The sequence below is a fragment of the Coregonus clupeaformis genome, chromosome 8 (genome assembly GCF_020615455.1).
Source record: "Coregonus clupeaformis isolate EN_2021a chromosome 8, ASM2061545v1, whole genome shotgun sequence".
Lineage (NCBI taxonomy): Eukaryota > Metazoa > Chordata > Actinopteri > Salmoniformes > Salmonidae > Coregonus > Coregonus clupeaformis.
In genome coordinates this window covers 31,441,924-31,458,379 of record NC_059199.1, presented here as the reverse complement: position 1 = coordinate 31,458,379, position 16,456 = coordinate 31,441,924, and the positions used below count along the sequence as shown (strand labels likewise).

General features: G+C 46.1%; 1 long non-coding RNA gene and 1 pseudogene across 1 annotated transcript; one reads left to right on the top strand and one right to left on the bottom strand.

The window, feature by feature from the left end:
• Positions 1–403: 403 nt before the first annotated feature.
• LOC123491377 lies at positions 404–5,638 on the bottom strand. Its single transcript, XR_006661309.1, has 2 exons — positions 5,601–5,638; positions 404–468 (listed from the first exon to the last, which is right to left on the bottom strand). It is a non-coding gene; the product is annotated as an uncharacterized LOC123491377 (long non-coding RNA).
• A 2,986-nt stretch (positions 5,639–8,624) lies between these two features.
• Positions 8,625–16,456, top strand: part of LOC123491448 — a 47,041-nt pseudogene continuing 39,209 nt past the window's right edge.

Sequence of the window (16,456 nt, the reverse complement as noted above, 5' to 3'; positions counted from 1 at the left end):
TTTGTCCACTCAGTGTATGTTGTGTCTACTAGCTCATTCCCACAGAAAACTGCAGAGGGAAGCAGTACCACCCAGTCAACCATCAGACTCCATTGTGAGACGCATCACAGAGGATATTCAACCCTAAGGGCAAATCCAAGGTCATCTCAATATCATTACAGTAGAATCTATCTAAACACAGTAAAACTGACCAGGTGAACACTGATCAGTAAAGTAAAGAGATGCCAACATTCTACAACGCTCCCTTTGATTTTGAATTTTAGGACCCCTTTAGTTATAAAAATATATATTTTAAAATGATTTGATCAAATATTGAATTTGGCCTTTACTATTTCATCCCATAGAAACACATTGAATGGTAAAAAAAATAAAAACAGACTAATGGTGAAAACTGATCATCACATCATCTCTATCTGATACATTCAGTACAATGTAGTATTTTATTAGGATCCCCAGCGGCTACTCTTCCTGGGGTCCAAACAGGAAACACAAAAAATACATAGAATACATCATCAAGCACTACATTTACAATTTAGTCATGTTGCAGATACTCCCATCCAGAGAGCTAGTGCATTAATCTTATGATAGCCAGCAGAGACATCCACATATCACAGTGGTATTCCAACCACGTATCACAAGCATAATACAATGCAAAATACAATATAAAATACATTTGAAAAAATCTGTCTCTTCAAATAAAATTTTATTTGTCATATACACGTGTTTAGCAGATGTTATTGCAGGTGTAGCGAAATGCTTGTGCTTCTAGCTCCGACAGTGCAGTAATATCTAACAATTTCACAACATATACCCCAATACACACAAATCTAAGCAAGGAATGGAATTTAAGAATATAGATACATACAGTGAGGGAAAAAATAATTTGATCCCCTGCTGATTTTGTACGTTTGCCCACTGACAAAGACATGATAAGTCTATAATTTTAATGGTAGGTTTATTTGAACAGTGAGAGACAGAATAACAACAACAAAAATCCAGAAAAACGCATGTCAAAAATGTTATAAATTGATTTGCATTTTAATGAATTTTAATAGTCTCCTGAGTGGCGCAGTGGTCTAAGGCACTGCATCGCAGTGCTAACTCTGCCACTAGAGATCCTGGTTTGAATCCAGGCTCTGTCGCAGCCGGCCGCGACCGGGAGACTCATGGGCGGCGCACAATTGGCCCAGGGTAGGGGAGGGAATGGCCGGCAGGGATGTAGCTCAGTTGATAGAGCATGGTGTTTGCAATGCCAGGGTTGTGGGTTAGATTCCCACGGGGGGCCAGTATAAAAAAATATATATGTATTCACTAACTGTAAGTCGCTCTGGATAAGAGCGTCTGCTAAATGACTAAAATGTAAATGTAATGAGGGAAATAAGTATTTGACCCCTCTGCAAAACATGACTTAGTACTTGGTGGCAAAACCCTTGTTGGCAATCACAGAGGTCAGACGTTTCTTGTAGTTGGCCACCAGGTTTGCACACATCTCAGGAGGGATTTTGTCCTACTCCTCTTTGCAGATCTTCTACAAGTCATTAAGGTTTCGAGCCTGACGTTTGGCAACTCGAACCTTCAGCTCCCTCCACAGATTTTCTATGGGATTAAGGTCTGGAGACTGGCTAGGCCAATCCAGGACCTTAATGTGCTTCTTCTTGAGCCACTCCTTTGTTGCCTTGGCCGTGTGTTTTGGGTCATTGTCATGCTGGAATACCCATCCACGACCCATTTTCAATGCCCTGGCTGAGGGAAGGAGGTTCTCACCCAAGATTATACGGTACATGGCCCCGTCCATCGTCCCTTTGATGCGGTGAAGTTGTCCTGTCCCCTTAGCAGAAAAACACCCCCAAAGCATAATGTTTCCACCTCCATGTTTGACGGTGGGGATGGTGTTCTTGGGGTCATAGGCAGCATTCCTCCTCTTCCAAACACGGTGAGGTGAGTTGATGCCAAAGAGCTCCATTTTGGTCTCATCTGACCACAACACTTTCACCCAGTTCTCCTCTGAAACATTCAGATGTTCATTGGCAAACTTCAGATGGCCCTGTATATGTGCTTGTTTGAGCAGGGGGACCTTGCGCGCGCTGCATGATTGCAGTCCTTCACGGCGTAGTGTGTTACCAATTGTTTTCTTGGTGACTATGGTCCCAGTTGCCTTGAGATCATTGACAAGCTCCTCCCGTGTAGTTCTGGGCTGATTCCTCACCGTTCTCATGATCATTGCAACTCCACGAGGTGAGATCTTGCATGGAGCCCCAGGCCGAGGGAGATTGACAGTTATTTTGTGTTTCTTCCATTTGCGAATAATCGCACCAACTGTTGTCACCTTCTCACCAAGCTGCTTGGCGATGGTCTTGTAGCCCATTCCAGCCTTGTGTAGGTCTACAATCTTGTCCCTGACATCCTTGGAGAGCTCTTTGGTCTTGGCCATGGTGGAGAGTTTGGAATCTGATTGATTGATTGCTTCTGTGGACTCTTAAAGGGAGTGCTCCTAATCTCAGCTCGTTACCTGTATAAAATAAACCTGGGAGCCAGAAATCTTTCTGATTGAGAGGGGGTCAAATACTTACTTCCCTCATTAAAATGCAAATAAATTTATAACATTTTTGACATTAGTTTTTCTGGATGTTTTTATGTTGTTCTGTCTCTCACTGTTCAAATAAACCTACCATTAAAATTATAGACTAATAATTTATTTGTCAGTGGGCAAACGTACAAAATCAGCAGGGGATCAAATACTTTTTTCCCTCACTGTATATGGACAAGCAATGACAGAGCGGCATGGACTAAGATACAGTAGAATATTATAGAATACAGTATATACAAATGAGATGTGTAAAATGCTTCACATTTACGTCATTTAGCAGACACTCTTATCCAGAGCGACTTACAAATTGGTGCATTCACTTTATAGCCAGTGGGATAACCACTTTACAATATTATATACATTTTTGGGGGGTGTGGTGGGGTAAGGGGGGGTAGAAGGATTACTTTATCCTATGCCAGGTATTCCTTAAAGAGGTGGGGTTTCAAGTGTCTCTGGAAGGTGGTGAGTGACTCCGCTGTCCTGGCGTCGTGAGGGAGCTTGTTCCACCATTGGGGTGCCAGAGCAGCGAACAGTTTTGACTGGGCTGAGCGGGAACTGTGCTTCCGCAGAGGTAGGGGAGCCAGCAGGCCAGAGGTGGATGAACGCATTGCCCTCGTGAGTGTAGGGACTGATGAGAGCCTGAAGGTACGGAGGTGCCGTTCCCCTCACAGCTCCGTAGGCAAGCACCATGGTCTTGTAACAGATGCAAGCTTCAACTGGAAGCCAGCATCAGCATCAGCTGAGCTAAAAGTTCCTGTTGTGCCATAAGGTGTTATTTTATGTTTTTTGAATCTTGGTTTTATTGCTAGCTTGAGTTACCTGGCAGAGAGTTCCATGTAGTCATGGCTCTATTTAATACTGTGCGTTTCCCAGCGTCTGTTCTGGACCTGGGGACTGTGAAGAAACCTCTTGCTGCATGTCTTGTGTTGTACCGATTAGTGTCCGAACTAGCTCATTCCCCCAGAAAACTGCAGAGGAAAGCAGCACCACCCAGTCATCTATCAGACCTCACTGAGTGTATTCAACCCTAAGGGCAAATCCAAGGTCATCGCAATATCATTACAGTAGAAGATAACAAAACACACCAAAACTGACCAGGTGAACACTGATCAGTAAAGTCAAGACAGGCTAACATTCTATAACGCTCCCTTTCCTCTGCACAGTTCTCTCACAGTGAGAAACAATAGGATTACAATAGAGTGTTACTCTTTCTTAATGTTATCAAATTCACTGTTACCACTTCCTTTATGAGGTGAGAATGAAGTGATGGAGTGACTTTACTCTTAACTGGTCTGAGACAACTGATGAGGCTTTTCTCCTTAATGTATACGTTGATGTGTTTATAAATAAGTGTTTTCTCCTGTGTGTGTTCTCCGATGACCTTTTAGCTCAACTGATGTTTTAAAACATTTTCCACAATCAGAGCAGTAGTAAGGCTTCTCTCCTTTGTGTATACGTTCATGTTGTTTTAATTCGCCCAGTCGAGAGAAACTCTTTCCACAGTAATTACAGGAGTAAGGCTTCTCTCCTGTGTGTGTTCTCCGATGAACTTTAAGATCAGTTGATGATTTAAAACATTTTCCACAATCAGAGCAGGAGTAAGGCTTCTCTCCTGTGTGTGTTCTCAGATGAACTTTTAGCTTAGCTGATGTTGTGAAGCATTTTCCACAACCTGAGCAGCAGTAAGGCTTCTCTCCTGTATGTATACGTTCATGTAGTTTTAAGTTGCCAGGTTGAGAGAAACTCGCCCCACAGTCAGAGCAGAAGTAAGGCTTCTCTCCTGTGTGTGTTCTTTGATGAACTTTTAGCTTAGCTGATGTTGTGAAGCATTTTACACAATCTGAGCAGGAGTAAGGCTTCTCTCCTGTATGTATACGTTCATGTAGTTTTAAGTCGCCCAGTCGAGAGCAATTCTTTCCACAGTAAGAGCAGGAGTAAGGCTTCTCTCCAGTGTGTGTTCTCTGGTGAACTTTTAGCTCAGTTGATGATTTAAAACATTTTCCACAGTCAGAGCAGAAGTAAGGCTTCTCTCCTGTGTGTGTTCTCTGGTGAACTTTTAGCTCCGCTGATGATTTAAAACATTTTCCACAGTCAGAGCAGGAGTAAGGCTTCTCTCCGTTATGTATACCTTGGTGTCTTTTAAAGTGGCTAAGTTGAGAGAAACTCTTCCTACAGTCAAAGCAGCAGTAAGGCTTCTCTCCTGTGTGTATACGTTCATGTTGTTTTAAGTTGCCAGGTTGAGAGAAACTCGCAGCACAGTCAGCGCAGGAGTAAGGCTTCTCCCCTGTGTGTATACGTTCATGTTGTTTTAAGTTAACAGGTTGAGAGAAACTCGCCCCACAGTCAGAGCAGAAGTAAGGCTTCTCTCCTGTGTGTGTTCTATGATGAACCTTTAGCATAGTTGATGTTGTGAAGCATTTTACACAATTAGAGCAGGAGTAAGGCTTCTCTCCTGTATGTATACGTTCATGCTGTTTTAGGTGGCTCGGTTGAGAGAAACTCTTTCCACAGTCAGAGCAGGAGTAAGGCTTCTCTCCTGTGTGTATACGTTCATGTGTTTTTAAGTGGCCCAGTTGAGAGAAACTATTCCCACAGTCAGAGCAGAAGTAAGGCTTCTCTCCTGTGTGTGTTCTCTGATGACGTTTTATTTCAGCTGATGTTGTGAAGCATTTTACACAATTAGAGCAGGAGTAAGGCTTCTCTCCTGTGTGTATACGTTCATGTATTTTTAGGTCGCCCAGTCGAGAGAAACTATTTCCACAGTCAGAGCAGGAGTAAGGCTTCTCTCCTGTGTGTGTTCTCTGGTGCCGTTTTAGCTTAGCTGATGTTGTGAAGCATTTTACACAATCAGAGCAGGAGAAAGGCTTATCTCCAGTGTGCACTCTCTGATGAACTGTCATAGCCTTTGATGTTGTGAAACTCTTCCCACAGTCAGTGCAGAAATACAGATTCTCTCCTGTGTGTATTTTAAGGTGTATTTTTAACTTTGATAGAATTGGGAAAATCTCCTCACAATGTGGGCAGTGGTGAGACCTCTTAGCTCTGTGATCTTCCTGCTGTTGCTCTCTGGATGTAGAGAATGTCTCAACATGGTCTCCTGTGTGAACAACATCAGAAGAACCAGTCAGTTGGTGTGATATACATGTCAATCAAATGTATTTTATGAAGCCCTTTTTACATCAGAAGTTGTCACAAAGTGCTTTATAGAAACCCAGCCTAAAACCCCAAAGAGCAAGCAATGCAGATGTAGAAGCCATATCATCCTCCACTCACTATCACAAGGGTTAGTAACTACACAGACTAATTTAATAGAACTTTAAAACATTGGCAGTTTATCTACTTCACTTCTTTAGTCTACACTCTGAGCACTCCAGAATGCCCAGCGAATAAAACAAATGCTGGCAATACTGGTGTCAAACCATGTAAGTGTCAGTAGCATGAAATAACATCTACCTTCTCATTGAAACAGTTCATCATGAAACGGTTCTACTGCAACTTTTCATGCACAGTGAGAAGTTGGAATGAATAACACAAACTTAGTTAGATAGAACCTGCTCTTACCCTGAGAAACAGATTTCCCAACCTTCTCCTCCTCTTCTTCATCTTTAATGTTGACATTCAGCTCCAGTGTTTGACTGCAGTCTTCCAGCTTCACTGATGCCATCTCTGGATCCTGCAGTGCATACTGGGCACCACTGTCACAATCTGGACCCAGTGACTGTAGGTTTGGACTCAGTGTGGAAGGAGAGAGGCAGGCTGGGTTTGTCCTCACTGTTGATGTTACCGGCCTCAGATTTAATTCTAGTGGTCCTGTAGTAACAATGAGAAACAGACACAAAAATGTATTGTCCTGACAGTTCTGGCACTTTCTTTATTCTCTAAAAATATTTTATATTTCTTCTTGTTAAATCACCTAATTCAGTGCTTGACTTGGACTGAAATAGGTGCCGGTACTCATTTTGGGTGCCAGTACTGTTTATATATTTATGTGCAGGAGCTCCACAATACTGTTGAGCTAATATTCTATAAGAGGAACACAGGAGCTCAAGCACTAGATATTTGAGGTGCCGGTCCTTAACCTATAGCAGATTTTCCCAACTTCACATACAGAAGTACAGTCAAAAGTTTTAGAACACCTACTCTTTCCATGATTTTTCTTTATTTTTACTATTTTCTACATTGTTGATTACAAAGATTCTACAAAGCTGTCATCAAGGCAAAGGGTGGCTGCTTTGAGGAATCTAAAATCTAAAATATATTTGATTTGTTTAACACTTTTTTGGTTACTACATGATTCTACATGATGTGTTATTTCATAGTTTAAATGTCTTCACTATTATTCTACAATGTAGAAAATAGTAAAATGTAAGAAAATGAATGAGATTGAATGAGTAGGTGTGTCCAAACTTTTGACTGGTACAGTAAATGCATGAATGAAAAAAGCCATTTAGTACAAGGTCACTGTTTGTTTTAGGCAGCACTATGTACTATTTTCTTGAATAACCTTGTAGTCACTGTATTATTTCAATCAAAAACCAATTGTATTTTCCATTCACACCATAGTAACATTATCAATAAATACAGAAACAACTGAATGTGTCTGAATATTAGTACACATGTGGTCCTCTGTAGCTCAATTGGTAGAGCATGGCGCTTGTAACGCCAGGGTAGTGGATTCGATCCCCGGGACCACCCATACGTAAAAATGTATGCGCACATGACTGAAAAACTCTGAAATCTAAACTAAATGGATTCTTTATGAAATCCCCTTGAGGAAATTATGTACATCCATTCAGACAAACCCAAAGTATCTAGCTATGTGACTTGTAAAATAGTTACCAGGTTTACTCAGTTTGACATAAAAATAACACATCAAACCTTTACCCAACGTGATAATACCTTAACGGATTTGTTACCTAGCATGGTATGACATGTTCTTTCGATATTAGAACGTTTAAACGTGCTATTACATACTGATATTACGTCTTTTATAAAGTATTAGTTAATGTTTGGAATATTGAGAGCTGCATAAGGATTTGGAGGATGACATACATTCCATGTATTTATTTCTGTCACTGGTGGGTGCCAGAAGGTATGCGGGCCAAGATAGCTGGGGGGCCACTGGTGCTAATCTTAGAAGGAGTATGTGATGGAATATCCTGACTAGCGTGCAACACGATACCAAATAGGGTGATCCTATATGTGGCGAGGAGTGACACTCAATAATGGTTGGCAACTGTTGGATGGAATTAGCTCGGAAAAGCATTATATAAACTAAGAGGTTTTCTATGTAAGTCATTCAGATGACAGTAGGCTACGCTCGTACCGCTTGTCATGTGAATGTGGTACTGTAATATTAAATACTTTGAACCAACTCTCCATCTAAGTGTTTAACTATTCTCTTGCATACTGAATTACTTGATGCCAGAGAAACTCGTCATAACACATACCAGTAGTAATAAAAAGAAACAGACAAAGGTTATCTTCTTGCCATCACAGTTCTGGCGCTTTCTTTATACTGAAGAATGGTGCGTGCCTGCCTGGAACTTCCTGTTCCCCGACTACCACAGTGCAGCCACAGATAGAACAATGAGACAGATATTTTCACTGGATGTATAATTGTGAAGCATCCAGTTGGCGTTTCCACTCACAACCAAATATGGCAGTGAGAGGAAGCCCACTGGCCGGCAGTGGGAGAAGATGGATTTTGGCCGATATTCTGAAAATGTTCTAATCGATTTAACATCTGATCTTAATACAGTTCTGTTTCCAAAACTAAAATCTGTTATGCACAGAGTGGACAAAGTTTAGTGGACAAATATATTTTTTTATCACGTTATTTAGAAGGAACGCAAAGGCGAATTGAGTTATTGCACACAAGCGCTTCACAGAGGAGGCGCTCCCTAACAAAAATATGCAGATGTGTGCTAGAACACACCAATAGGATCTCGCTAGCTCGTGCTTGGCTCTGCCCACTATGACTCATCTGTTCCCATTGGCTTGGTTTAGTTATAAGAAATATTTGGTGCAACCGTCCATGCGTTCAGGGATCCTTGGGATGGCCCTACCCCATTATATGAGAAAGGCGGTGCTTAAAATTGAGCTGGATCCTCCGGATGACATGGTTCCAGTAATGCCTGGCGAAAACCAAACTCTGCATTCCACAGTAAGAACATCATACCAAAGGTCAAGCATTGTGGTGGTGGCGTGATGGTTTGGGGATGCTTTGCTGCCTCAGGACCTGGACGACATGCCTTAATAGAAGGAACCATGAATTCTGCTCTGTATCAGAGAATTCTACAGGAGAATGTCAGACCATCCGTCTGTGAGCTGAAGCTGAAGCGCAGCTGGGTCATGCAGCAAGACAACGATCCAAAACACACAAATCAAGTCTACATGAAAATTGCTAAAAAGCAACAAATTGGAAGTTTTGGAATGGCCTAGTCAAAGTCCAGACCTAATCCCAATTGAGATGTTGTGGCAGGACTTGAAACGAGCAGTTCATGCTTGAAAACCCACACGTCACTGAGTTAAAGCAGTTCTGCATGGAAGAGTGGGACAAAATTCCTCCACAGCGACGTGAGAGACTGATCAACAACTACAGGAAGCATTTGGTTGGAGTAATTGCAGCTAAAGGTGGCACAACCAGTTATTGAGTGTAAGGGGGCAATTACTTTTTCACACAGGTTAATTGGGTGTTGCATAACTTTGTTTATGAAATAAATATGTAATTGTTGTGTTATTTGTCCACTTATGTTCCCTTTATCTAATATTAGGTTTTGGTTGAAGATCTGATAACATTCAGTATCACAAATATGCAAAAGTAGAGAAAATTAGAAAGGGGGTAAATACTTTTTCATAGCACTGTACATTAAATTCATTGATACTGTAATTCATAAAAATTTTCCCTGCCAAGTATTAGCCCGCCCTAAAAAATGTGAGAGAAAATGTTCTTGGTACGTGCAGGTGACTGACCTCAGACCAATTGGCAGTACGCCCAGAACATTGTTCTGGGAACCAAAAGGGATATCTCAGTTTCAAGGTCTCAGCTTGGAGAGAAGAAGCCTTGTGAGGTATTGGTTGGTCACATACAGGAACCAAATGTTGATGATGAATTCATTATTAATAAAGCTAAAATCATGCAAATATAACTTGTCTGTGTAAGCAGTATATAGGACAACTAACGGGACTGCCCCGGCAGATCTCCCGACCGACGTGTACTATGGTGCTTTTAAATTTGTTGGAAACTCTCTAGCTTGCTGATAAAAAATAAGTATTCATTTAAAGTTGACTTTGAGTCCCTTCGTGGCGATTTTCCATGACAAAAACCCACCACCCCATTCCACTATTTAACCCTATCTAGTCCTACGCCAGACCACTACCACTCAACACCCCCTGCAGCTGTTGTGCAGTAAATCCTCGCAATCCCAAGTACTTCTCTGACGCTGCCACCACAGCCTCTATTTTCTGGGACTTTTGATCCATTTCTGCAGTACAATTGACAACCATTGCTATAAATGCTAAAATGCCCACTTTACTGAAGCACATATTCTTCCCATGTCTCTCTCTTGGTCTCTGCCTACTCACAGGAATCCTCTCAAGATCCCTCACCCTGTACCCATCTTCCTCTACCACTCTCTTCACTGCTTCTGCATACAACACTTTCTGTACTACTGTAACCCTGGCAACCTCAATCTGCCTTTCTCTCACCTGACACCTCAGATCTCCAGCCCGTTAGCACCCCCACAACTAACACACAGAACTTTCTCCACTGATACCACACATTTCTTTATCTCATGCCCTCCTGCACACTTGTCACATCTAGGCATCTCACGCCTACACACTGCTGCAACAGGCCCATAAACGTCACCCCTAAAACACTGTAGTATTTACAGAACAGAATCGCTCACGGGATAACTGACACTTCCTACCTTGACCTTATCTGGCAGAGACTATGTATCAAAATCCAGCATGACAGATAATGTATTATCTGTTTCCCCACGCTCTACACCGGATCTACGTCTCACCAAACGGAGTGCGTCACAGACACCTGGAATCTTCCATTTCAACTGCTCATCCTAAACACTTAAACCTAACCCCGTTATCACTCCTTTCAATGCCACCCTGTTCCGGAGAGCAATTCAAGTCACAATTCCTGTCTCTAACCACGTAATCCGCAGCTCCCACTCCCACTGGGCCAGAATCATCCTTATCATCCTCGGAACGAGGCCCGAACTCGGAGTTCCTCACTTCAGGTAATTCATCCTCACTCTCACCAGGTTCCATCTCTGAGCTACTGGAGGACGTATCCCTCTTTATACACTAGACGATAACCTCCCTCACCACACTGCTTCCCTCTACACTCAGCTCCTTCTCAGCGGTCATCACTGCACCTGCCACCACAGTTAATTCATCCTCACTCTCGTCACGTTCACTTTCCTCCTGTAGCTCTTCTAAAAGTTCTGTGTGATCTTCCATTCCATATTCACTCAAAACATATTCCACTTTTCTCCTTTTTCCTTGTCCACCATCTTCTCCTTCATCAGATCTTCCAGAAGGTTTGTGCATCCCCCACTGCAATCCCCCATTCCACTTTTTTTATTGTCCGCCATCTTACCACGTGTCTCAGCTCATCCACACCCCACTAGCTTCATGTAGCTGCACACCAATTGTGTATTCATTTTTCCCATAGGGGATTTTAGAAACACTTAAAATAAGGGCTGTGTTTCGTGTAGGCTTACCCTGGCGTGGCGTTTTGATAACCGTGTCAATCTCTCTAGGACAAGGTGACTTATCAATATTTTCACCTGTATTTACCCCTACAAAAATTACATTTAATTAGCTGCTAATGTGGCTATCATAAAGAACTACAAATGCCATGATGATCTGGACAAAATTGCAGAATCGAGTCAAATGTGTCAAGGGCTGAGGTGTATGGTGTGTGGAAGTCAGGCGCAGGACACCGAAGCTAGTCCAACAAAGTTTACTGAAGTAATCCAAAATAACAGAGATCGGCCTCAAACAATAAATAGAGGCGAGACAATACGCAATCAGTGCGTAACACTAAATACACGAAAAAACAGGAACAAAACACGCAGCACAACGGACAGGCAAAAACAACACACAATCTATTCAAACAAAACAGGAAACTAAATAGGACAGGTAATAATGACACAAGCAGACACAGGTGTGCATGACAGACAAAAGCAATCACACACGAAACATCCAACGGTGGCAGCTAGTACTCCGGGGACGGCGAACGCCGATGCCTGCTCGAACCAGGAGGAGGAGCAGCCTCGGCCGAAACCGTGACAGTACCCCCCCCTTGACGCGCGGCTCCAGCCGTGCGCCGACCCCGGCCTCGGGGACGGCCAGGAGGACGCGGACCCGGGCGTGTGGGATGCCCACGGTGGAACTCCGTCAGGAGGGATGGATCGAGAATGTCCCTCCTGGGCACCCAGCACCGTTCCTCCGGACCGTACCCCTCCCACTCCACGAGATACTGGAGACCACTCATCCGGCGCCTCGAGTCCAAGATAGTCCGGACCCTGTACGCCGGGGGCCCCCTCGATGTCCAAAGGGGGCGGAGGGGTCTCTCCTATCTCAACTTCTTGGAGTGGGCCAGCTACCACCGGCCTGAGAAGAGACACATGGAACGAGGGGTTAATATTTTTGTACTCTATAGGCAGTTGTAACCTGTAACACACCTCGTTCAATCTTCTCAGGACTTTGAAGGGCCCCACAAACCGCCGACCCAGCTTCCGGCAGGGCAGGCGGAGGGGCAGGTTTCGAGTCGAGAGCCAGACTCGATCTCCCGGTGCGTACACCGGCCCCTCACTGCGGTGGCGATCGGCGCTCGCCTTTTGTTGACGTATGGCACGCTGCAGATGGACATGGGCAGCGTCCCACGTCTCCTCCGAGCGCCGAATCCACTCGTCCACAGCAGGGGCCTCGATCTGGCTCTCGTGCCAAGGTGCCAGGACCGGCTGATAACCTAGAATACACTGGAAAGGTGTTAAATTGGTGGAGGAGTGGCGTAGAGAGTTCTGGGCTATCTCTGCCCAGGGAAGGAACCTAGACCACTCCTCCGGCTGGTCCCGGCAATATGACCTCAAAAACCTACCCACATCCTGGTTGACACGTTCCACCTGCCCATTGCTCTCTGGATGGTACCCCGAGGTAAGGCTCACCGAGACCCCCAACCGTTCCATAAAAGCCCCCCAAACTCTGGAGGTGAACTGGGGACCTCGGTCAGACACTATATCCTCGGGGACCCCATAGTGCCGGAACACATGGGTGAACAGGGCCTCAGCGGTTTGTAGGGCAGAAGGGAGACCCGGCATAGGAAGGAGACGACAGGCCTTAGAAAACCGATCCACAACGACCAAAATGGTGGTATTCCCCTGAGAGGGGGGTAGGTCGGTTACAAAATCCACTGAGAGGTGGGACCATGGTCGTTGTGGAACGGGCAGGGGATGTAGCTTACCCCTGGGCAAATGTCTAGGCGCCTTGCACTGGGCACACACCGAGCAGGAGGAGACATAAACCCTCACATCCCTAGCTAACGTTGGCCACCAGTATTTCATGCTAAGACAGTGCACGGTCCGGCCAATGCCTGGATGTCCAGAGGAGGGTGATGTATGAGCCCAATAAATAAGTCGATCACGAACCTCGGACGGAACGTACGTCCGCCCCACAGGACACTCGGGGGGAGTAGGGTCGGTACGCAGTGCCCGCTCGATTTCCGCATCGACCTCCCAAACCACCGGAGCCACCAAACAAGACTCCGGCACTATGGAAGTAGGCTCGTTGGACCTTTCCTCTGAGTCATACCGCCGGGACAGGGCGTCTGCCTTAGCATTCTGGGACCCTGGGATGTATGTGATCTTGAAAACAAACCGGGTTAGGAACATGTTCCACCTAGCCTGACGAGGGTTCAATCTCCTAGCTGCCCGGATGTACTCCAGGTTACGGTGATCTGTCAGAATGAGGAAAGGGTGTTGAGCCCCCTCAAGCCAATGCCTCCACACCTTTAGAGCCTGGACTACGGCTAACAGCTCCCTGTCCCCAACGTCATAGTTGCGCTCCGCCGAGCTGAGCTTCTTAGAGTAGAAGGCACAGGGGCGGAGTTTAGGTGGCGCGCCGGACCGTTGTGACAGGACTGCCCCAATACCGGTCTCTGACGCGTCCACCTCTACTTGGAAGGGTAAAGAGGGATCCGGGTGCGCCAGCACCGGAGCCGAGGTGAACAGGTTCTTAATTTTAACAAATGCCCTGTCCGCCTCAGCTGACCACTGCAAACGAACCGGACCCCCCTTTAGTAGAGATGTAATGGGAGCTGCAACCTGTCCAAAACCCCCGAATAAACCTCCGGTAGTAATTAGCAAAACCCAAGAACCGCTGCACCTCCTTTACAGTAGTTGGAGTTTGCCAATTACGCACGGCCGATACCCGGTCTACCTCTATCTCCACACCAGACGCGGACAACCGATAACCCAAAAAGGAGACGGACTCCTGGAAGAACAGGCATTTCTCTGCCTTGACATACAAGTCATTCTCCAACAGTCTTCTCAACACTCGGCGCACCTGGGCTACATGCTCGGCTCGTGTAGCAGAGTACACTAGAATGTCGTCAATGTAAACTACTACCCCCTGCCCATGCATGTCCCGGAAAATCTCGTCAACAAAGGATTGGAAGACTGAAGGAGCATTCATTAACCCGTATGGCATGACGAGATACTCGTAATGACCCGAGGTTGTGCTAAATGCTGTCATCCATTCATCCCCCTTCCTAATGCGCACCAGATTATACGCGCTCCTGAGATCTAACTTTGTGAAGAAGCGCGCGCCGCGTAATGACTCCGTCATCGTAGCAATCAGTGGAAGTGGGTAGCTGTATTTAACTGTGATCTGATTGAGACTACGGTAGTCAATACACGGGCGCAATCCCCCATCCTTCTTCTTCACAAAGAAGAAACTCGAGGAGACCGGGGAAGTAGAAGGCCGTATGTATCCCTGTGCCAAGGACTCGGCTATGTACGTCTCCATAGCCGCTGTCTCCTCTTGAGACAGGGGATACACATGACTCCGTGGCAGAGCCGCTCCTGTTTGGAGATTTATCGCACAGTCCCCCTGTCTATGAGGAGGTAGCCGTGCTGCCCTCGATTTACTAAACGCCAGTGCTAAATCCTCATACTCAGGGGGGAATGCGCAGTGCGGGCACTTGGTTCGGACTCTCTACCGAGGTCGCCCCTAAGGAAACACCTAGACATCTCCCTACACACTGGGAAGACCACTCCATAAGAGCCCTCTGTTGCCACGCTATGGTAGGATCATGAGTACTTAACCAGGGGAAGTCCCAACACCACAGGGTACGCAGGAGAGTCAATCAGATAAAACTGAATGATCTCCTCGTGACCCCCCTGCGTTGTCATCGTCAGTGGTGCTGTGACCTCCCTGATCAGACCCGACCCCAACGGCCGGCTGTCTAAGGTGTGGACAGGAAATGGAGTTTCTACCGGCCGAAGGGGAATCCTTAACCTACTACAAAATGCCCGATCAATAAAGTTCCCAGCAGCGCCTGAATCTACTAGCGCCTTATGCTGGGAATGAGGTGCCACCTGTGGAAATCTCACAGGAATACTCATGTGACCAACAGAAAGCTCTGGGTAAGTGGGGCGCCTGCTCACCTGAAATGACTCCCCAGTGCGTGGCCTGTTGTCACCTCTCCCAAGAGACCCTCCCCAGCACCTGGCCGCGGTGTGCCCTCCACGACCGCAGGTGGTGCAGGGGATGGCTCCCCCTCGGGTTCCCTCTCCTCCTCTCTCTAGCGCCAGCACCCCCGATCTACATAGGAATCGGATCGGAGGTGCTGGAGGGCGGAATGGACGACCCCCACTCGGGACGTCCGCGGGTAGCCAGCAGGGTGTCTAGACGGATGGAAATGTCCACCAACTGGTCAAATGACAAGTTGGTGTCCCTGCAGGCCAGCTCACGACGAACGTCCTCTCGTAGACTACACCTGTAGTGGTCGATAAGGGCCCTCTCATTCCACCCCGCATCCGCTGCTAGTGTCCGGAACTCCAGTGCGAACTCCTGGGCGCTCCTCTTCTCCTGTCGGAGGTGGAACAGACGCTCTCCCGCCGCTTTACCCTCAGGTGGATGATCAAAGACAGTCCTGAAGCGGCGGGAGAACTCCGCGTAGGTGATGGTTGCGGCGTCTATTCCCCTCCATTCGGCGTTGGCCCATTCCAACGCCTTGCCGGATAGACAGGAGATGAGGGCGGAGACGCTCTCGTATCCCGAGGGCGCCGGGTGTATAGTAGCCAGGTAAAGTTCCACCTGTAGCAGAAATCCCTGACACCCGGCTGCAGAACCGTCATATGCCCTCGGGAGCGAGAGCCGAATACCACTGGGTTCCGGTGCTGAGAGAGGAGGACTGGCCGTTGGTGATGGGATGGTGTGCGAAGGCGTGGGCTCCTCCCTAGTCATCCAACGGCCCAGCATGTTGGACACCTCATTCATGGCGGACCCAAGTCGCTGGATCATGGTGTCTTGGTCGTTGATCCTCTCCTCCAACGACCTGGGTGCCGCCACTGCTCCTGCTGACTCCATAATGGTGTGTTGTTCTGTCAAGGGCTGAGGTGTATGGTGTGTGGAAGTCAGGCGCAGGACACCGAAGCTAGTCCAACAAAGTTTACTGAAGTAATCCAAAATAACAGAGATCGGCCTCAAACAATAAATAGAGGCGAGACAATACGCAATCAGTGCGTAACACTAAATACACGAAAAAACAGGAACAAAACACGCAGCACAACGGACAGGCAAAAACAACACACAATCTATTCAAACAAAACAGGAAACTAAATA